Source organism: Schistocerca serialis, chromosome 4 (genome assembly GCF_023864345.2).
Source record: "Schistocerca serialis cubense isolate TAMUIC-IGC-003099 chromosome 4, iqSchSeri2.2, whole genome shotgun sequence".
In the NCBI taxonomy this organism is placed as follows: Eukaryota; Metazoa; Arthropoda; class Insecta; order Orthoptera; family Acrididae; genus Schistocerca; species Schistocerca serialis.
This window is the reverse complement of record NC_064641.1, coordinates 562,865,844-562,890,175: the sequence shown is the minus strand read 5'-3', so window position 1 is coordinate 562,890,175 and position 24,332 is coordinate 562,865,844. Positions and strand designations below refer to the sequence as shown.

At 44.7% G+C, this 24,332-nt stretch overlaps 1 protein-coding gene across 2 annotated transcripts in view; it reads left to right on the top strand.

The window, feature by feature from the left end:
* The window catches only part of LOC126475304 (uncharacterized), a 598,246-nt gene that overhangs the window by 394,196 nt on the left and 179,718 nt on the right, over positions 1–24,332 (top strand). The gene's annotated exons all lie outside the window — the stretch shown is intronic.

Here is a 24,332-nt window from a genome sequence, read left to right as displayed (position 1 = left end):
CTTCATATGGTGGGTTCTTCCGCAACCAGGGTATCCGAAGTATTTGGTGTTACAGGAGGCACCTCACCGTGACGAAGATATACACCTCATACAGAGAAAGCAGAAAGGCATCATCCGCTGAGTCGCAACGCGGACGCAAGATGTGATGCGTAATCGTAACGAACGGATATTGAGGAGGTTTGTGATGGAAAATAAGCGAACGAAAGCTGCAAAAGTAACTGCAGAATTGAATGTCGCACTGTGCACCCTATCAACAACAACAACAAAAAAAAAAAACGAAGGGAACTCCAAAAGCAGTGAACTGCAGGGCGAGCTGAAATTCCAAAACCACTCATCAGTGATGAAGATGTCCGTAATGGGGAAACGTGGTGCCATAGCTGTAAAACCTGCAGCTGGCCGGGGCGGCCGAGCGGTTCTAGGCGCTACAGTCTGGAACCGTGCGACCGCTACAATCGCAAGTTCGAATCCCGCCTCGGACATGGATGTGTGTGATGTCCTTAGGTTTAAGTAGTTCTAAATGGAAGAAATTCGTTTGGTCAGACAAGCCTTGTTTCCCAATGTTCCCATTCCCGACTTCTGGGCGAGTTTATGTGTGCTGTATGCTGCCTCAAGCCTACGATGCAGACTGTCAAGAGTGAAATATAGCGGTATTCGGCGCTGATTTGGGCCGCCAAATTGTAGTAATCCGGGGGCCCCATAGTCACTCTGCCAGATCGCAGCACCGCCGAAGTTTGTGATCATTTTGGCTATCAGATCCATTCCATGTATTTGTTCCACTCTGGTGATGCTGTGTTCCAAGCCGAAAGGGGCCCTGTTCACACAGCTCGAATCGTCCTGGACTGGTCTTATGAGCGTGAGGATGAACTGTCGCATATCCCTTGGCCACCAAAGTCAACAGATATCAATATTATTTAGCCTTTGTGGTCTACTTTGTAGAGAAGAGTTCGTGATCGATATCTACCTCCATCATCGATATCTGAACTTGCCATCATTCTTCAAGAATAATGGTATAACATTCACTTCAAAACCACACAGGACCTGCATTTATCTATTCTGAGACGACTGGAAATTATTTTGAATGCCAGCGGTTTTCCTACACCGTATTAAGCATGGTAACGTATTGTACTGTTGGTGTTTCCATATTTTTGACCAGCCACTGTATTGCCAGTACCACCTCTGTTGTTGTAGCATGGAGCCGAGAATTCAAATCTTCCATACTTCGACATACAATTATCATGCAAGACTATTCCATTCAACTGCGAACAGCAAACTGGGGAGTTCACTCTCGTTGACCGTACACTAGCCTCAATCCGAGTTGATATGCACACAGCCTGCATATTCCGCCTTTTCCTTTCGCACATTCACATCTCCTGCTACCGAATACTTGATCCTTACTTTATCCACTTACAGTTTCATAAAATTTCATTTTGACTGTATCTGTACAGGGTGTATCGTAATTAATGGCGTAAACACATACAGTTGAAAGTACACGATACTACAAGGAAGAAAGTCTCAGTAAACATAGGGTCGAAAACGCATGCCTTAAGAGCTAAGAGCAATTTCTCATCTTCGATACTGTGATACAAATCTCTTCTACTGTAAGCTCTTTGCTTTCCATATTTTGGGAAGTAGCAGTATGGACCAAAACAAGACGAAAAATATCCAGTAAACATGTGCCCTAAAATGCATACCTTGAAAGTTATGAGCATTTGTTCATTACAAGAGTTATGTTTCAAAGCAGCGAAGATGAAAAAGTGCTCATAGCTCTTAACGCATACATTTTAGAGCACATGTTTACTGGAGACTTTTTCTTGTTTTGGTCCGTACTGCCACTTCCCAAAATATGGAAAGCAAAGAACTTGCAGTAGAAGAGATTTGTTTCACAGTATCGAAGATGAAAAATTGCTCGTACCTCTTAAGGCATGCGTTTTCGACCCTATGTTTACTGAGACTTTCTTGTTTCTAGTATCGTGTTTTTTCAACTGTATGTTGTTCGACTCCTCCTGAAAAGCGCTGTCCCGAAATTTCAATAGTAAATCTCTCCGTGATGCACAACATCTCTCTTGTAACGTCTGCCAGTGGAGTTTGTTTAGCATCTCTGTACCGCTCTCTCGCTAGCTAAACGATCCCGTGACGAAACACGCCGCTCTTCTTTGGATCTTCTCTATCTTCTCTACCTGATAGGAATCCCAGACAGATGAACAATACTCAAGAATCGGTCGAACAAGCGCCTTATAAGCCACTTCCTTCGTAGATGAGTTACATTTCCTTAAGATTGTTCCGATGAATCTGAGTCTTTTGACTGCTTTTCCCACTATCTGTTTTATATGGTCATTGCACTTAAGGTCGCTCTGGATAGTTACGCCTAGATATTTTACGGCAGAGGCTGTCTCCAACTGTGCGGTAGGGCATTTCTTTCCTACGAATACGCGATGTGTTACTCTTATTTACATTCAGAGTCTGCACCATTCATAAATTCTCTGCAAGTAGTTCTGCAAATTGTTACTATCTTCTGGCGTTGCTACTTTGGTATAAACAACTGCATCATCGGCGAATAGTCTTAAAGAGCATCCGACGCTTTCTACTTGACCATTTATATACACTCCTGGAAATGGAAAAAAGAACACATTGACACCGGTGTGTCAGACCCACCATACTTGCTCCGGACACTGCGAGAGGGCTGTACAAGCAATGATCACACGCACGGCACAGCGGACACACCAGGAACCGCGGTGTTGGCCGTCGAATGGCGCTAGCTGCGCAGCATTTGTGCACCGCCGCCGTCAGTGTCAGCCAGTTTGCCGTGGCATACGGAACTCCATCGCAGTCTTTAACACTGGTAGCATGCCGCGACAGCGTGGACGTGAACCGTATGTGCAGTTGACGGACTTTGAGCGAGGGCGTATAGTGGGCATGCGGGAGGCCGGGTGGACGTACCGCCGAATTGCTCAACACGTGGGGCGTGAGGTCTCCACAGTACATCGATGTTGTCGCCAGTGGTCGGTGGAAGGTGCACGTACCCGTCGACCTGGGACCGGACCGCAGCGACGCACGGATGCACGCCAAGACCTTAGGATCCTACGCAGTGCCGTAGGGGACCGCACCGCCACTTCCCAGCAAATTAGGGACACTGTTGCTCCTGGGGTATCGGCGAGGACCATTCGCAACCGTCTCCATGAAGCTGGGCTACGGTCCCGCACACCGTTAGTTCGTCTTCCGCCCACGCCCCAACATCGTGCAGCCCGCCTCCAGTGGTGTCGCGACAGGCGTGAATGGAGGGACGAATGGAGACGTGTCGTCTTCAGCGATGAGAGTCGCTTCTGCCTTGGTGCCAATGATGGTCGTATACGTGTTTGGCGCCGTGCAGGTGAGCGCCACAATCAGGACTGCATGCGACTGAGGCACACAGGGCCAACACCCGGCATCATGGTGTGGGAAGCGATCTCCTACACTGGCCGTACACCACTGGTGATCGTCGAGGGGACACTGAATAGTGCACGGTACATCCTAACCGTCATCGAACCCATCGTTCTACCATTCCTAGACCGGCAAGGGAACTTGCTGTTCCAACAGGACAATGCACGTCCGCATGTATCCCGTGCCACCCAACGTGCTCTAGAAGGTGTAAGTCAACTACCCTGGCCAGCATGATCTCCGGATCTGTCCCCCATTGAGCATGTTTGGGACTGGATGAAGCGTCGTCTCACGCGGTCTGCACGTCCAGCACGAACGCTGGTCCAACTGAGGCGCCAGGTGGAAATGGGATGGCAAGCCGTTCCACAGGACTACATCCAGCATCTCTACGATCGTCTCCATGGGAGAATAGCAGCCTGCATTGCTGCGAAAGGTGGATATACACTGTACTAGTGCCGACATTGTGCATGCTCTGTTGCCTGTGTCTATGTGCCTGTGGTTCTGTCAGTGTGATCATGTGATGTATCTGACCCCAGGAATGTGTCAATAAAGTTTCCCCTTCCTGGGACAATGAATTCACGGTGTTCTTATTTCAATTTCCAGGAGTGTATATTGTGAACAGCAACGGTCCTATCACACATATGAAATGTGATTGTGATTCTGAGTTTTAGTGTTACAGGTTCACGTTTCTTAATAGGCTCAGAATAGCCGACGGGATCTGCTCTGTTGCTCACCATTGTAAATGCTTCTGAACGCCAAATTGCAGTTGTTACTCGTGGCCGACTTCACTCTGATGTTAGCAGCTCACTGAAGCTTTTCATGACTGCATCAGCGTCTGAGCTACTTCAAGACATCTGTGAATGTGCTCTGCAAAAATCGTCCATACCATGTCCTACTGACGTGACGTAAAATTTAACCAAGACACTGCACACCATTCAGAACAGAAATACAGTTTTTGCTCCAATACACTGTTTCTTTTCCTATAAAAACAGCACAAGTCGGTTTATGAACAAATTTTCACTACTTTGATAACTCATACATTGTCGCTTTCTTTTCGCCAGTCTAACTGCATCCTTTATATGTACACCACTTGGTCAGAAGTATCGGGTCACCGCTACATAATTCGGGATTGAGCTCTAGGTGTCACGAAACGTGGACTTGCCAGCGTAAAAGGAGGTGGCTGATATAGTGTCAGTAGAGCAGCAGAATTGTCATTCGAACGTGGATCACACACTGGCGTCACATGAGTAACAAATCGATCAGGCCCATTTCAACCCTTTTAAAGATGTCATGGACACGTCGACCGTTCTAAAGATGCACAAGTCGACAGCTGGTGATGTGACGGCGGAGTGGAAAGCCGAAGGAACAACTGCAGCTAAAGTAAGACCAGGCAGACGTCATTTCTGACCAACAGGGGCCGTCGAACATTGTGGAGTTGTTCGTAAAAGATCGCCTGAACTCAGCGGAAGCTAAGTGCTACCAGCAAGCCTGCTGATCAGTAACTGTGCGCAGGGAGCTGAAAGAGAATGGGGTACAATGATCGAGCAACTTGAGGCGAAGTAAACAGCGACGCCGCTGCAGTTAGTGACAGAAGACAAGTGATATAAAATCATGAGTCACGCTACACCCTGTGGCAGTCCGATGGAAGGGTTTGTGTTTAACGACTGTCTGAAGAACTTTACCTGCCATCGTGTATAGTTCCAACAGCGAAGTACGGAGGAGGTGGTCTTACAGTATAGGGGTGTTTTCTTGTGGTTAGGATGTTGTTCTCTTATTGCGCTTAAGGGAACGCTAAATGTGAAAGGATATGGACACATTTTACAGCATTATTAGTCACTCTTTCCGTGCCGGAGCAGTTCAGAGACGATGACTGCATCAACGTGGCCCCGAACCCTGCATCTGTGAGGCAATGTTTTGTGGTCAGTAACATTCCAGAAATGTACTGGCCTACCCAGATTCCCGATCTGAACCCAGTGGAACACTTTCGGGATGAATTAGAACCTGGACTTCGCTCTAGACTCCAGCGTCCAACGTCACTAAAGTCTGTGGTTTTGGCTCTTGATGAAGAGTGGGTTACCATTTCTCTACAGATAATTCATTGAACGTATCCCTAGCAGTGTTCCAGCAGTCATAAAGGCGAAGTATGGACACTCCCCGTACTAACGTTCATTAATAGGTGTCCCTTTACTTTTGATCGTGTACCGTACGAGTTATCTGTGTGTTCCGGGACCCAAAGTGAGGTGTACAGAATTATTTTCATCCTCTGTAAACGCTGTGAACACGTTCTAGAATTGAGTGCGTTGTCCAAGAAGGGTTCAAATGGCTCTGAGCACTATGGGGCTTAACATCTGAGGTCATCAGTCCCCTAGAACTTAGAACTACTTAAACCTTACTAACCTAAGGACATCACACACATCCATGCCCAAGGCAGGATTCTAACCTGCGGCCGTAGTAGTGGCGCGGTTCCGGACTGAAGCGCCTAGAACCGCTCTACCACCGCGGCCGGCTATTACGTTGTTTTCTGAAGCGCATTCTAGACTTCAATATGATGATTTAATCTGCCACGAGCTTACAGCGAGCGTTCGGCTACATAATGAACAACTCTGGAAACAATCCCTGGGTTGAGGCTGAGTCATTTCTTTGCGATACTCTTTCTCACAAGCATGCTAGTCCAGCTAAACATGCAATAGAGCTTTGCGGAGCTTGGAACGTGGGAGATAGATAGTGGGAAGATTGAAGTCGTGAAGATGGATCGTAAGTCTTATTTCTATGGCCCGCAAAAGACAATATTCCAGATTCGATTCCCGGCCCGGCACACAGTTTTAATCTGTCAGGATGTTTCCTGTTGGGCAAAACTGATTGTTTTCTATGCGGTCCAGTCACGTTAATGTGACCTTCGTCTACGTTCGAAGTCAACATGCAGTAACCACTCACAGGCGACTGGGGACATCACTCATCACTAGCAGTGGAGATTACACAAAGTGTGTAGAGGGGGGACTCGGAAGACAGGGCAGTCGTTGTTGTAATGCGGAAACGGAGAAATGTATTTGACGTCCAAAGAGGCATGATAATTGGCTTTCGGGCCAAGGGTAGAATCATTTCCGAAACGATTAACTTTATAAACTGTTCGCGTACCGCCATGGTTGAAGTACGAGTGTGCCGTGCGTGACATAATGGCATTATCCCAAACCGGCGCCATGCAACTTCTATATACCACAGGACATAGCTGACAATGGTGACGACCGTTGCGATGTTTACGAGCGAACAGATGTGCAAATGTTGAGTAACTGGTCGTCCAGACGAACCAGGGGTCTACCAACAGTGTCTCCCCAACTACCCTTCAGCAAACGTTGCTACATATGGGCAACTGGCCACTGGGTCATGCACTCATGTTGGTTGCTGTTCCTCGACGACAAAGGCTGGAATTTTCACGCCAGTAACGCAACTGGACGGCCGCTGAGTGGCAACAGGTGGTCTTTTCAGATGAATCACGTTTCATGCTCCGTGGGATAGATGGCCTTTGGCGTGTGCAGTGTCAAACGTCTGAAAGCACCTCATTCTAGAAGATGCAACGGATCAGCACAAGAGTGCATCCGTCCTTGCGGACCTTGTCCACTCATGCATGCACTTCGTTTTTCCTCGGCACGATGGCATCTACCAGCAGGACAACACAACATGTCACACAGCTCGCAGGGTACTTGGGTGCTCGGAAGAACACCATAATGACTGTACTAATGTCCGCCCCGATAGTTGAATGGTCATCGTGACGGACTGCCGTCCTAAGGGGCCCGGGTTCGATTCCCGGCTGGGTCGGGGATTTTCTCCGCTCAGGGACTGGGTGTTGTGTTGTATTCATCATCATTTCATCCCCATCCGGCGCGCTGTCGCCCAATGTGGCGTCGAATGTCATAAGACCTGCACGAAGGCGGGCGGACCTGCCCCATAAGGGGCCTCCCGGCCAATGACGCCAAACGCTCACTTCCATTTCCAGTGTACTAATTTCCCATGGTTAAGGAACTCCCGTGCCTTAAACCTAGTCGAGAATCTGTGGGACCACCTCGACTGGGCTGTTCGCGCCATAGGTCCTCAACCGAGAAAGCTAGCGCAGCTGGCCACAGCAGTGGAATCGCCACGGCTCCACATCCCTACGGATACATTCCAGAGCGTCATTGACCCTCTTCTTGCACTGCTCGCAGTGGTCTGCGCTGCAAATGTTGTTATTCGGGCTTTTCACAGGTGGCCACAATGTGACTGGACAGTGTAATAGTCAGTCACACAAATCGCATGCACTAATCTTTTGAATATGTCACTTTTATGAAAATCTGCTACGGAAATTTCATCCATCATAGAAAATGCACCTCTGTGGATTATAATGTAAATTATGAAGCAGAACTTTGGACACTATCATAGACAGAGACAGAAATAATATCTGGCTTGTGCAAGGATTGTGAAGAAAGATCTTTGCACCCTGTCGTTTCTTTCGGTTATCTAACAGAGGATCCTACTGGAAGACTGTTATGCTAGGATTTCTTAGCAGTTTTCGACTAATAATATGGTTCAATAACACAAGATTTGTTCTGTAGGACATCCAAAACTGAGATACATGATTAATTAATTTAAAGAGTTCCGTCGTATTAATTTGTTAAAAGCACGACCGATTTCGGAAAGTTAAAAATCCCATCTTCACAAGTTTAAAGTTTTTTTTTATATTTAGATGTATTTAGACATGCGTAACATCCTGTGGGATTAGTTAGTGATGGGGTTCCAAATCCCTGCGTCTTAGGCGGAAACCGTCGGCCGTCGGGTAGCCAGCCTTACGCTATCAACGCCTATCACGACTGAGTTGAGGGTGACGCCGGAGGTCTGGAGGCGCTGTGCCGTGTGCACAGAACCGGACGGCAGACAATTTCCGCCTAAGATGCTGTGATTTGGAGCCGTTTTACTGACTGGTGCAAGCGCATGTTATGCATGTCTAAATACAAAAATATTATCCACACTAAGTGGCATTTTAAACTGGTCGTGATTTGAATAAATCATTAATGCAACTGTAGCAGAGCTCTTTAAATTAATTAATCAGTCATGATTGAACGGATTGCAGTAGCTATTCAGTGAAGTAGTTAAGCAACAGCTGCTACGTTTTTACACAGCGCATTTCTGAATTCTTCCAACGAAATTTTAGCACTGATCATAATGGTTAATGAGTGTTTTGGTATGAGAAGCGCTTAGCCACCGACAGCTCGTTACAGAGTGATTCGTTCGGTATGTTTTGTCGTGTACCTTTGTGACTGCATTACGCCGATAAAGGCGTCAACTCATTGCAAATGCGCGTCATGTTTTTAAGAGGATCGTTTCTAAAGACTTTCTCGAAGTAGACTATATTGTGGAATGCTCTATTGTGCGTCTCCTCCAAAATTTTCTCTTACAACGGTAAACATATAAATAATACTTTTAAAAAACGGAGTGATTCAACAACGCTGTTTGTGTACATCCAAACACGCCATAGAACAGAACCGCTTGTTTACAAGAACACAACAAAACGTTTAACCTGTTGGTGCTCGTCTCGAGAGCTTCGGCTGATGGTCGTTTAATGGTTCTTCTGACGTTTCGCCAGCACGAGTTGTCAAAGATTCTCCCTCCATTTCGGCCAACAAGAGACCAGTTTTTTGATAGTGTCACTGCAGAATGTTTGATTTTGTTCCCGGAGCAACAACTTCACCTCTGCTTGCACCGCGCCATCACTATCAAAATGAAGCCCTCTAAGGTGCGCTTTAAGCTTTGGAAACAGATGAAAATCCGATGGGGCCAAATCGGGATTGTGTGGAAGATGACCGATGACAGCGAACCCAAAGTATCACATTGTTGCCGATGTCGCAACGCTCGAGTGTGCCCTGGCATGGTCATGCTGAAAGAGAGAGTGCTCCTTGTATAAACGAACTCTTCGAATTTATGCTTTCAGTTTCATCATGCAGCGACATATTACCTTACACATATCTTGTGTTACACGCTACAATTCGGACCCCTCTAGCGGCAGAGGGATGTAATTTGCGTTAGTGAAGCGAGAAAGTCGACCGAGAAATAAGTGTGACATGTAATCTCTCAACCGATGTTGAGAACAAATAAAAATTCGGAGTCATCACCTTCCAGTACGCCCTCGTATATGCTCATATTTACTGTTTTTGTCCTGGATGTCTTGGAAATATTTTGTATGTCGCAGTTCTCGATCTATTCTCGTAATTTAAAACAGCTTTGAGAATGATGTCATCAGTTTCGAATTCCGTCTTATGTTGTATTGTATTGTATTTTATGTTAACCGGGGGCCTAGAAACGACGGAGAGGCTCCGTCCCCGCCGCAGTCGCAGTGGTCTACAACCCCACGACGACTACCGCAGTCCACTCCGCCATTCCACATCGAATCACTCTTTCAGGGTTATTGTGCGATTCGGCCTCCGGTTGATCTCCCCACCCGCCACCCCTCACAGGGAACGTCTGCACGAGTGTAGCCCCTATGTTTGCGTGGTAGAGTAATGGTGGTGTGCGGGTACGTGGAGAACTAGTTTGCGCATCAATCGCCGACATAGTGTAGCTGAGGCGGAATAAGGGGAACCAGCCCGTATTCGCCGAGGCAAATGGAAAACCGCCTAAAAACCATCCACAGACTGGCCGGCTCACCGGACCTCGGCACAAGTCCGCCGGGCGGATTCGTGGCGGGGACCAGGCGCTCCTTCCCGCCCGGAAAGCCGTGCGTAAGACCGCACGTCTAGCCGGGCAGGCTTATGTTACTATTCAGTATACATCAGTTCTGTGTCATCACTCAAATAAAAGCTTTACTCCTACGTGGAATAAGGCTTAGAACTAACAAAGAAATTACTGTATCCAGCATAACAGCTAAACGAATATCTGTAACTGTTGTTAACTGCTGCCGGCCTGTGTGGCTGAGAGGTTCTAGGCGCTTAAGTCTAGAACCGCGCGACCGCTACGGTCGAATCCTGCTTCGGGCATGGATGTGTGTGATGTCCTTAGGTTAGTTAGGTTTAAGTAGTTCCAAGCTCTAGGGGACTGATGACCTCAGATGTTAATTCCCATAGAGCTTAGACCCATTTGAGCCATTTTGTTAACTGCTTATTTTATTTCTAACTGTAAAATAGTGTTCGATATTTCTGCAGGCTCACTGAAAAATCAGTCGTTAATCGAAGGATGAAAAATACTCCTGCTAACTTCGCCTCCGTGGCCTATTCCTGCCCTCTCCACTCCGCACTGCCGCATCCAAATCCTCGCTGCACTCCGAAATCTTCACATAATTTTATATTTTAGTTTTTGTTTTTGTACATATATCTGTGCATTACGAAGTTTCCGTTTTGTTTAATTTTACGTAAAATAGAAAAGAATTAAGAAGTGTAAGGGGCAGGCGTAAGTACAGTACCTTAAAAACATGGCAGGTGGTGATGAAAAATATTTTGAAGATGACAGAAGCGTCTTCGTAAAAGAGGTGGAGCGTCAATGATTCAGCAAATATGGACAAGGGTGATATTATCTCGTGGTTTATCGCAAGCAATTTGAACTTAACTGCTAACTAAAACACAGTGCATTCAGTCTGTAATACGGAACTGTTTTAGAGGCAAAATTTTGTCGTTGCATATGATTACTAAAGCTGAACATTTTAAATTCGCAGTACTGAAGGTAAATGAAGAGTTCTCTTGGAAGTATGACATTCAGGATCGTATACAGAAACTAACTCCTGCTAGATATCTTTACTAAAAGAACAATATTCACTGTTTGCCACGCTGAAACGTTAAAGGTGGTTTAGCTGCATGTTTTCAGTGTGTTATATAATATGGCACCATATTTTCGGTCAACTCTTTGTCTTTACAATGAATACCCTTAGCCCAGAATAAGGCTTTAGGGCGCTAATTCTTGAAATTCGTGCAAGCCACTGCGCAAGCGTCTACGAATTTTAACTCTAGGATCCCAGTGAACACACTCTCTTAAGAGATTAGTGGTTAACAGTAAACACAAAAGCAAACAAGGTGCTATTCACACCCGACCTGCACTCATTAGTGCACCTGTGAATGCTTCCACCTATCATGGCAAAGTCGTTCAGTGGCAGATGATTGATATCTATGACGATGATCGTGGGTGATACTGTCCTTAAACTAGCCCATGATTGACAATACGGCTCAGTGTTCATTCTGTTCCCCGGAAGGAAAGTTCAGTCAAAAATTCTACAGTAATGACGCAAATTCTATAAGCAACAACTATTTACATCATCGACAGCTCCGCGAACGCCTTCCGTCTTATCTAACAGGCGATGAAAAAGTGTCCGTTTGAGGGTACTGCTGCAACATATTTGCAATTTTCCGCGAATCCGATGTGGGTATATAAGAATTGGCATATAGTCCAGGGATTAGTGTGGCTTTAGTGTCTTACCGACGTGCGTATGGTAAATGCGGAAACGAACTATGGCGACGCCATTACCAAATGCATCCAAACAGGACAAATGTGCTGTTATTTTTTTCTTGGCTGCCGAAGGTCAAACAACTATAGACATCCATACGAGAATAAAGAACGTGTTTGCGGCAGCATGCCTGTCGAAAAACACCATTGTCCAACAGCGCGCCAAGCTCATGACAATTTACGTCCCCGTATCGCAAATATCGTAACGCAGAAGTCACTACAACTCAAGTGCGAGACCCATGAGCACCAGCCCTATAGCCCTGGTCTCTACCCACGTCATTATCACGCCTCGGGTCCCTTAAAAAAAGGCCAATTATCGACGGTTCCTGTCGGTCGAGGATGTGGAGCAGCCAGTCACGGACTTCCTCGCACAGCAGGACACGATGTTTCACCAAATGGGTGTATTCACCCTGGCGCGTCCGTGGGTTGATTGTCCCAGTGCTCACAGCGATTTTGCCTGATTGGCGTACAGGTTCTGGACTGTACCTGTACAGCCTTCGGACGGAAAGTTTTTGATCGCCCCGTATTGATAACACTGATTTAAACATTACACAGAAAGAGCAAAAATTGAAAAGAAATTCAAAGTTTTCAAATTTTAAGTTGAAGCCGTTCCTCGAAGTATGCTCCTTTAATCCAGTCGCTTTACTTTACGAGCGGAAAAATGCTTCTATCGGAGCACGAGAAAAGGCGATTATGTTTCTCTTTAAAAGACTGTGACAGAAAAGTGGGAAGCTGTTGCCCCAAACCTCATTCCGCCTTCCGCACGAAAAACTTTAGCACGCGAACATATTCGCACTTTGTTAACAAAGAACATTCTACATTCTTTTACCCAGTCTCTTTTACTGTCTGTTTGTGTCTCACCTACTGTGTCCTCCCCCCCTCTCCCCCCCGCCCCTTGACTTACAGTATATCCCACTGCCTGTGTCTCCTCTCTAACTTATACTGTCTCCTTTTGTTTTTCTTTCACACTGCCACCGTCTCCACCACACCTCAGCAGCTCAAAAACTCTGGCGTGTCCAAATTATTTTTTCCCCTACACCTACGTGCTTAAAATTTTAGTCCCAAATGCGCCTACCCCTCTACCTACGTGTTAAAGTTCGCAGGTGTGGGAGGGTCTAGACCCTCCCAAGCCTATGTGTTGTCTCCACTCATACGTAATTTTCATTTCAACTGTCTCCTCTCTCTTTTGTTCCCGCTGCTTCCATCTCCGTCCATCTTTCTTTCTCCTTTACTGCTACTGTCTGTCACTGACCATCATTACCTTCTCTCTCTTTGACTCCCACTGCTATGGTTTCCATCCATTTCTCTTTCTGTTTCATTGGTACTTTCTCTCCCGTCGTTCACCTCTCTTACGCCGTCAATGTGTCTCTACTACTCACACAAAAAAAGGTGAATATGTCTGCATGGCCGGCCGCAGTGTCCGAGCGGTTCTAGGCGCTTCAGTCCGGAACCGCGCGACTGCTACAGTCGCAGATTCGAATCCTGCCTCGGGCATTGATGTGTGTGATGTCCTTAGGTTAGTTAGGTTTAAGTAGTTCTAAGTTCTAGGGAACTGATGACCTCAGCTGTTAAGTCCCATAGTGCTCAGAGTCATATGAACCAATTTTTTGTTGGCATGCCGAAATTTTTAGTCAGGAAGGCGGAAAGAGACTTGAGACAGCTGCTTCGCCACTTTTGTGTCAGTCTTTTAAAGAGGAACCTATTCGCCTTTTTCGTGTTTCGAAAGAAACATTTTTCCGATGGTTCGCTTCTTTTCCCTGCTACAGCAGGGTGTGCTGCTTATGTAAAACTAAAGCTGTATGTCAGAAAAGTTTTCAAAGTTTATGTATCCACTTTAACACACATAAACAACAAATAAGTACGTATAATGTAAGATTAACACAAGACCGTTTGCTTTACGTTTTTTTCTGGGTACTTTGCTCATTGATAGTAAATAATTGAAAACGTTCATCTTATGATTTGTACCCTAAAAGAGTAAAAAAGGTAACAGAAATATTTTAATGAATTTACGGTCTTTCCAGTCTTACATAATTTTTTACTGTCATATTAAGTTGTTTCGAGGCAAATTGAGACCCCTTTTATTTCATTTTCTTGTCTCTGCAGTACAACTTTGGCATACTTGTATAGGCGTGAAGTGCCCATTACACACAGAGAGAGCGTGTGATAAAGTGTTATTGGTTAAAATATTCCTGACTAAAAACACAGTCAGGAATCCCTAGAACTTTTGTATTGTGTTCACTACGTCAATTTAAACTACATTTATGCCTCAGACCGGACATTACGTGCATATTTTACGTGCCTAAGTTCGGTAACTTTGAACCTCTGGATCTAGGTAATGGTTAATGATATCGAAAAAAGATTCAAGGTTCCCCGAAATAATTATCTTAAGAACATATGATAAAAACGTCAACAATTAGCCAAGAATAGAAATTATAGAAGAGGCTATCCCTACAACTGGTTCTTTTCGAAGCCAAACCTTATGGCTTTTCGGATTTTTCTCAGGAGCCACCAACGAAAAAATGGTGCTTTTACTAGCCGCCTAAGGTCCACATTAGACCACATCTAATGCAAAACAATCAACCGATTAGCTCACTTTGCCTGGTGTGCAGGAAGTGTGGAATGTTTAAATTTTGGCTCTGTGCTGTTGGATAGCTACAGTATGACCGTTCTTCCGATAGTTGTACAAATGATCGCTAGGTCAAAGACTACCGAAAAGACTTGATAGTTTATCTCTATGCTGACTGGAACCTCAGGTATGATCCCCTGAAAAATCACATTTTCGCTGGCGACTTTCTGGGTACAGTGTACTTCCTCCCAGTAGTTAACAGAATTTGCACTGCAACGTATTATTTACCGTAAGTACGGCAGTAATTTTTTGTGCTTTTTATTATTTATGTAGTCTTTTTTTGTTTTGCTCTTAAATTTTCTCGTTCGCTTTCTGTGTATTATGCAATGACTCGTTCCATGAGAGTACTGTCGGTGACACCATCCCGACGAGCCTAACGAATTAAATTAATTTTCGATTATAAAGCATAAACGAATGTAAAATTCATCATTAGCATTGCAAGAATCCAACTCTTGTTACATTTTAATGATAAAACACCTCTGAAGCCTAGTTTATATTGGAGGGTATCGAAGCGAACACAAGCGAACTAGCACTCGCAGACAGTTCACCAGCGCCGCAACTGTCCGATTCATCTGTGAACAAGCGTCTACTCTGAACCAGTGGGCCTAAAACTGCGACCCGCGATTTTAAACCGCATTTTATAATACTATGCATGTAGCAACTAATCACCGACTCCATAAACGTCAACTAATGTTATGAGCTTCTTAAGAGTACAATTTTCGTTCTTAGTAACAAACAAAAAGACTTACAGATACAGTAACATTTTAAGATACGCTTAACTGTAATTGTCGTGACTGAATTCGGTCGCTCACCTCATGGGCAGAGGGCTAAGTAACGCGGCCAGTACGGGCTTAGAAGACGTATGAGGAGGAACGTTTCATTGTTTGTGTTCCAGTGCAGACGACTCACGGACGTGCGCGAATCGTAACGATTAGCTGCTGTGGAAAGAATTTCGAACGAAAGTTACATGGATTCGCAAATGCACATTATAGAGGCGGTCATCTCCAGATGATGTACCTATTTGTAGACAAGCAATATGAAATTAAATTACGGTTCTTGTAATGCAATACAATGAGTAGAAGAAAAATAACATTCAACGAATATTGCATAATTCATTTAAACGTAAGTACAACTTGCCGTTGTTACTCAGTTAATCAGCCGCTCGCACAGACAACACAACAACTCTTCGTTAGGCAGTTACAGTGTAACAATTTTGGGATCGCTGAGGGTGGAAGCAATCTGAAATACAGAACAATCAACACGAAATTTTCCGAACAGTTCCAACTTTTGACGACCAGTACTTTAAGGTTGGTGGCCAAATTACCAAGCTCTTACTACAGCAACACCATTGAAGGCTCTTGACATGCTAATTTGTGTAGGTTACCAATTAATAATACGATCAGTGCCTCTCCACAATGTCCATATTAGCTCTTGAGCAAAGAAATTTTGACAACCACTCCTCTAGACGGAACAGAAGACTGTCGGTCGCTGTGGCCAAGCGGTTCTAGGCGCTCCAACCCGGAACCGCTCTGCTGCTACGAATCCTGCCTCGGCCATGGATGTGTATGATGTCCTTAGTTAGGTTTAAGTAGTTCTAATTCTAGGATGTTTAGTCCCATAGTGCTTAGAGCCATTTGCAAAGAAGACTACAAGAGATATCGAGAGTAATACGTGAACACTACTTTTGTTTCTTTGCGCTAACAATCAGCACGCAGGCTACACCACCATACAGATAGAGGCACGCAACAAAACTCTGATAGACGGAGAGCATTCTTTTGTATGGCAGCGCCCTGTTGTTGACGAAATAAGCAAAATTTTTGGTGAATTTGTACGAAAGGGTGAAATGCGTGGCTGTAGAGCACTTAACACTTATCACTGAATGGCAGCCACAGTTTTCCTAAGAATTATTCCAAAACTTCTCAGATATGTCGGTTGATACTTTTCGATAGGTTCTCATTATAAGTGAGCAGAACACTAATTACCAACACAGAAAGCAGAACACTAATTACCAACCAATTTCCGACGATCATCAGCAACTGGACATTTACGTTAGTGATTATTTAATATTTCAGTAGCTGCAGTGTCTCAGATAGTTTCTAATGTCTGCAGCGACATATTCTAAGCACTCCAAGGATTTTTTTTTTGTTACCGCATCCACCCTTCTTTATGCGAAAATAACATCACAACAGTGAAGAAACCTGTAATATGTAATAAACAAACCGTAGTCCACGCAACACACAGCAGACAGCAACGCAACAACCTTCAGCCGAAACACCATCCTGCGATATGGTTGCCGTCGCTGCCGGAACCACTAAGCAAGCGGACAACGAGTTAAAGAGGGCAATGCTGTTGACAGTAGCAATTACTGCAGGCGAACGGAAACAAAGCACGCAGCACATACCATTGGTATTTACAATGATTTGCACTATTTTCAGTCCGATACAGAGACAAAACAAACAGGGACAAGAAACCAAACGAAATTCAACAATTCTGTAACGAGCGGATGGAGACTGTGAATTCCTTCTACCAAAATACTCTGAACGTATCAGTAAGCAACCTATGAAAGCTTGACGACAAAAATTCTGGTTCACCCAGTACACTTTGTTACAGGCAGATAGCGTGACTTCGGGTAAATCATTTTCATCTATCATTGAGAAATCTCTAGCGTAAGTGGTACATCAGTCATGTAATTAAAGCTATCATGAATCTAATAAACAAGAACAGTCAGGTTTTTCTCAAAATGGTTCAAATGGCTCTGAGCACTATGGGACTCAACTGCTGAGGTCATAAGTCCCCTAGAACTTAGAACTACTTAAACCTAACTAACCTAAGGACAACACACACATCCATGCCCGAGGCAGGATTCGAACCTGCGACCGTAGCGGTCGCGCGGTTCCAGACTGTAGCACCAGAACCGCTCGGCCACCAGCGGCCGGCAGGTTTTTCTCATATTTTAAAATTTAATCAACATGATTTATACGTAGTCACAGTTGTTTACATTACTACGCACTGTATTTCTCTGTCTTAAAGAAAATAAATACAAAGGTTGTGCTTATTCACTCCATACCCACCTGACGGAGGCATATAATCTATACAAATAGAAATGTAAAAGTTCTTTTGTTCAAAATCGCGTATCTCCGAAAGTTTCAAATTTTGACACAAAACTGAATTCGGGTGTGTTTATATACCTAGTGGAACGTCACATGTATCAATATGTATGTATTAAATACAGGGGAAATCTATATAAAAATAAAAATTTTCGTTTCTTCAGAATCTCCGAAAATTGTACACCGTTTGCTTCAAAATTTTGAGACAACGTTATATACGAATGCGCGCGTGTTTACCAAAAACCTCGGAAAGATACTGATGGATTTATTTCAAATTTTTGCACAATATTCTAACGAACGTTCGGACGTAGGCTATATATATATATATATATATATATATATATATATATATATATATATATATGTGTAGGGGAAAATCTCAAAACGTACTCCATGATTTACTATAATTTTTCACGTTATTGTAGCAGAAGTTTGGATGTACGAGGGTTGGAACTTTAATAGTGACGACTGTTTATTTAGAGCTCGTACAAAACAGACACGCGTCTCAAAGTTTTACTGACCTTCAGAGTAGTCACCAGCATTGTGTATAACCCGTTACCAGCGATCTGGAAGCCGTAGGATACTCTTAGCAGTGCCAGTTGTGTTGAGAGTTCGAGCGGCGCGGTTTATTGCCCAACGAATTTGTAGCAGTTCTGAAGCGAGTGCCGTGAAGTGTTTCCTTCAGTTTATAAATAGAATTAATCTCACGAGGGCTGACGTCAGGGTAGTGCAGTAGGTGGTATAGCACTTAGCAACCCCATGAGTCAAACAAATCAGTAACAGCTTGCGCTGTACGTGCTTGAGCGTTGTCCTGCAAAATGATGGTCAGGTCCTGCAGAAATTGTCATCACTTCTGTCTCTGTTCATTTTTGGAACACAGCCTACGACCAGCTTAGAGACAGAAGTGATGACACTTGCTGCAGGACCTGACAATCATTTTGCAGGACAATGCTCAAGCACGTACACTGCAAGCTGTTACTGATTTGTTTGACTGATAGGGCTGCTAAGAGCTATACCGCCTACAGCACTCCCCTGACTTAAGCTGTCATGACTTCAACTCGATTTATAAGCTGAAGGAAACACTTCACGGCATTCGCTCCAGAACTGCTACAAATTCGTCGGGCAATAGACCGCGCCGCTCGAATTGTCAACATAAATGGCAGTGCTAAGAGTATCCTACGTCTTCCATATCGCTGGCTGCATGTTATACACAATGCTGGTGACTACTTTGAAGGTCAGTAAAACTTTGAAACACGTATCTATTTTGTACGAGCTGTAAATAAACAGTTGCCACTATTAAAGTTCCAACCGTCTTATATACTGATGAGCCAAAACTTTGACCGCCTGCTTAATAGTTTCTTTATCCGACTCTGGAACGAATATATCACTGACTCTGCGTATCAGGGATCCGGCAATTTGTTGGTAGGTTTGTATAGTTATGTGGCATTAGATGCCTACGCACAGCTTACGTAATATTCTCGTAAATAACGGGCCGCTGATGGCTCCCGATAGCGACCCAGACGGGTTCCATATAATTTACATCAGGCGAATTTCGTCGCCAAGACATCAACGTGAGTTCAGTATAATGCTCCTCAAACCTCTGTAGCGCGGTTCTGGCTCCGAGACACGGACAATTATACTACTGAAAGATGGCATTGCCGTCATGGAAGGCATCAAGTATGAAGGGCTGCAAGTATTTCGCAGCTTTCACCGTGTTTTCGATTACTACCAAATGTCCCTTGCAAGCGCAGAAGGTCTCCCACAGCATAATGCTGCTTTCACCAGCCTGCGTCCGTGGCGCGCTGCATGTTTCGGGCCGCTCTTCACCCCGACGACGGCGTTTGTGGAGACGAACATCTAACTAGTGCAGCAAAAATGTGATTCACCCGAAGAGCCGACACGTTTCCATTGATTGACGGTAGAATCCTGATGGTCCCATGCCCATTGCAATCTCAACTAACAATGTAGTTGGGTCAACAGTTGAACTCTTAGGGATGGTCTGCTACAACTCCGCGTTCAACTTTGTACGATGAACGGTGTGGTGCGGAACACTTGTGCGTGTACCAGCATTGTGCTCTTTCTGCAGAGATGCAAGATCACCATCTATTCTACTTTACAAAGCAGAGAAGGCTCAGAACCCTACGTTCTGTGAAGAGCCGGCCGAAGTGGCAGTGCGGTTAAAGGCGCTGCAGTCTGGAACCGCAAAACCGCTACGGTCGCAGGTTCGAATCCTGCCTCGGGCATGGATGTTTGTGATGTCCTTAGGCTAGTTAGGTTTAACTAGTTTTAAGTTCTAGGGGACTAATGACCTCAGCAGTTGAGTCCCATAGTGCTCAGAGCCATTTGAACCATTTTTCTGTGAAGAGTAGTGGACGTCCAACCATTTAGCGCATAGTGGTCGATCACTCTCCTGCTTCTTTCTGTAGATGCTGATGACAGTAGCACGTGAACATTCGACCAGCTTCGCCGTTTCCGAGATGCTCGTTCACAGGTCCTGCATAATAATAAGCTGCCTTTTGTCAAAGCCGCTTATTTAAATGGATTTCTCCATTGGCAGCCCATATCTTCATTAGGGTATCTGCACCGCTTACACACTTTTGTTACCGTATCACGTGCCCGTGGGCGGACCAGGCGTCGTCCAAAGTTGCGGTGGTCAGTGGTCACAAAGTCTTGGCTTATCAGTGAATCACCTAAAGCTTGTACTGTAAATATTGCGGAAATGGAAAATGCTATTGATGTGTGGTTTTCACAGAATGAATTGGTAATCAGGGGCTTTATTTGTAGCCAACACACAGATTGTAATAATACTTTGAAAGTGTATTTTCTGAGCAAATATACACGTTTGACATTCACAAACAAAAAGTAGGGTAAATTACAATGTCAATGGTGTTTGTTGCAGGGGTGTAGTGCGAGTCATTTACGAGATACCGCATTGTGCAAAGTTCCGAACCGATACTTTTTTGTGCCATTCAACTTGCGTAGTTGCTGGGTACGTTGTTGTTGTGTTTGCTTACAGTGTGCTTGTGTGTTCCTTGAGCGCGTTGCGACTTGCTAGTCAGTTGGGGTGTGGCTGTCCAAGCAGTAGGTCCTGAGTGTACGATGGGATTTACCAATGCATAAGAAGCCGACATGCTCATGGTGTATGGAGAGTGTAGGAAGAATGAAGGTCATTCTTGTGCAGTTTATGCGGTAAGAGAACACACAAGACGTCAGCCATCTCTGCAATTATTTGTCAACCCCTTCAGCCAGTTATGTGAAAGTGGTAGTGTAACACCTAGACAATACAACAGAAGGAAACAAGTGACGACAGAAGCGAGGTAAATTAATGTTATTGCGCTGTTGCAGTTGATGTGCACGATAGTTCCCGCGCCATTGCATGAGGAAGTGTCATGAGTCACGCAAAGGTCGTACGCATTCTCCATCGACTATAACATCTCTCACCAAGAGCTGCATGAAAAATATTATGAGAATCGTGTTAATTTCTGTACATGGATAGTCCAGATGTATAATGCATTTGGTTTAGTGATTAAGCCACGCTTAGCAATCAGGCCCAGGTAAGCAGCCGAAACACTGATAGGGTGACAATTCCCGTTGGTTTCGCCAGGTGGAACGTCAGCATCTGTGGAATGTAAATGTGTACTGTGGGTAGTGGACAATCAGCTCATAGGCTCATTTTTCATAGACGGAACACTGAACGCGCACAAGAATCGAAGGCTCCTAACAGCCATCTACCGCGGATGCTAGAAGAGGTTCTCTAGGAGTACTAATCTGTGGTACCGTCATGATGGCTGTCGAGCCCATAGAGCACAAAGTACTAAAGCACGTCTTCACGATTGTTTTCCAAATCGTTGGACTGGATGCAGAGGACCTGTACCTTGGCCATCCGGTTCCCCGGATTTGTCGCCTGTAGACATTTTTCTGTGGGGTAAACTGAAAGACACTGTCTACAAGGACATACAAACTATGTCCGGTGATACGCAACGACGTATTACTGCAGCTTGCTCGGACATCTCGCTGCAGAGTTACAGATTAGGTACGAAGCTGAAGAAGAATATATAACGTACAACCCATTGAAAGAGAACTTCAGCCAAGTTTTGGAAACATTATACATGGATCCGGTGGCGGTTACTGACGTATATAAGTGTGCACAGGAGTTTTACTGCGGTTCGCGCGGCAGTCTGTTGACAGGTCTTTCTTGGCTTCCACGATATGCGGCGTGCTACACACTTACATGGCAAGCTACTTCTGAGGGTCATGAATTGACATTCTGCGGTTTTATACCTTCATCATGCCATGTGTATGGTCGTTCGCAGCTGGTTCATAGGTTACATTAAGCTGGCAATGTGTAGTTATTAGCTGTTACATTCATGTTTTTTCGGTTAGGCTCCGTTTACCCAGTGCGGTACTCGTTGCCTGAGAGAACCTGGTACGGCTTTCTCGTACCCCAATCGAGTTATTACCTGATGATCATATTTGTATGGGGCCTTTTAATGCAATTTATTTTATGAAGTATCCCTCCTAGTTTCCTTTTTTTGCGCCTGGGTCGTGTGTATGATTTTATTCAAACAAAGGATTTGTGAAGTGCAACTGGAGCAGATTTATTTTAAACCGAGCGAGATGGCGCAGTGTTTAGCATATCGGACCTGCATTTGGGAAGACGATGGTTCAAACTAGCGTCCGGCCACCCTGATTTAGGTTTTCCGTGATTTCCCTAAATCGCTTCAGGCCAGTACCAGAATGGTTCCTTTGAAAGGGCACGGCCGACCTCCTTTCCTAATCCGATGGGACCGATGACCTCGCTGTTTGGTGCCATCCCCCTTCCCCCCCCCCCCCCAAAAAAAATCAACCAACCAGCCAAAAATTTTAGCAACAGTTGTGGGTGTCCCGCAAAGAATATACTATGCCAGCTTCTGAAATGTTGACAGCGTGCACGCTGTTTGCACTAATAATTTGCCGTCGTAGACAAGATAACTAATGTGGGCAAGCTCCCGGCAGCTAGATCCGGAATTACCGGGAATAAAGAAATGCCGTCACCAGAAGTTAGTGGGCAAGGCGAGCTGGGGAGGGGGCGGGGTTTGGTGCACGTTTTGCTCGTCAGACGAAGTTTTCGGTTACTCTCAATTCTGGACGATATTTGCTGTGCATTTGGGGGCACGCGGTGCTGCCGACGGTGTTCCGTTTGTGGAGGATAGGAACTTTACATTTGGCAGGCGCCTTGGTGCTCTTTGAAAGGAGGTGGTTATGTTTAGACACAAGGTATCACTCTTTATTCCTTTTGCTTTCGTAATCGTCTGGAGCACACAATGCTAATACTACGATGGGCGCTAAGTCCCCTTTTTCTGATGTACACTCGCTTCCAGCTCTTAAAGCCAGTATATGTGGGAAAATCGGCTACGTCTATAATTCGTAAGACACTCAACAGTGTGTAGCAAAATGTACCTCCTTTACTAATAGCATACCAACCGTTTCGTTATCATTCGTGAAGGTAAACGGGAAGAGCAAACTTTGGTAAGCTTCCGTACGAGCTTGGTTTCTCTGATTCACTTTCATGGTCGTTCCGCGATATGTATCTGGGGCAAAGTAGATCTACTATCCCCTGCTGAGAAGAATTCGCGCGATAATTATGCGGCAGTCAGTCGGTTTTCCATTGTGATGTAGTCTAGAGGCCATTGTAAAAACATTATCGTTAGCGCCGTAAATATATTAAATCATCGCACCTTTAGGATGAACTGATATTCCTGGAATAGTAGTGGTCAAATTCTTCATATATGTGGCCATGGGTATAAGTATTTGTGGGGTGTAAGTTAAAGTTTATTAATTCTGATGCTCTACATGCAACTGCTGAAACCCGTTTTTTGGGCAAGATAAACGTTTTGTCTTATTCAGTTAAAATATAGTAACCACAGAGGGAATTGAGAGGAGGACGGGAGGATGGGGGAGCGTTCTCGTCTATTTCTTTCTTACAATAAGGATTTCTTGTCTGCATGGATGTTTCATACGAATTTTCTCTGATGCGTAAAAAAAAGCCGATAATAAAACCTGTGTCAAAGGTAAAATTCGTGTGTATTGTGTAAGCAGGCAACACATCCCTTCATAAGTGCGACACAAAGCACAACGCCTCCAATGATAACTTTTAACGGAAGAAACTACGACATCTGTAGTGACAAAGAAATACACTTTGTAGTCCCAAACAAATACCGTGATTAAAATTTTCACATCAGTTATTTGTTTATATATTTTTAGTGTGACTGCATATTGGCCGGCCGAAGTGGCCGTGCGGTTAAAGGCGCTGCAGTCTGGAACCGCAAGACCGCTACGGTCGCAGGTTCGAATCCTGCCTCGGGCATGGATGTTTGTGATGTCCTTAGGTTAGTTAGGTTTAACTAGTTCTAAGTTCTAGGGGACTAATGACCTCAGCAGTTGAGTCCTATAGTGCTCAGAGCCATTTTGACTGCATATTGACTGCGATAGTCAGGAAGCAACAGCTAGTTAAGTTCTATTCAGCAGTGACAATAATGTTTTCCTATAGCCAATGTTTTACGAATTATCGTTAGTGAAATTCGCGGCCTGGGCAAAATATTTGATTAAAACAGTTGGTCGGCAGTTCTCTTGAGATGAAGATGCGTTGTAGTGTGAGTTTTGGAATTACACTCATCTCGAAATTGTGTTCAGCTTAATCATTCTCGTCACGTTTACAGTATACCTCTACTTTCAGCGTAAAGAAATTCACTATG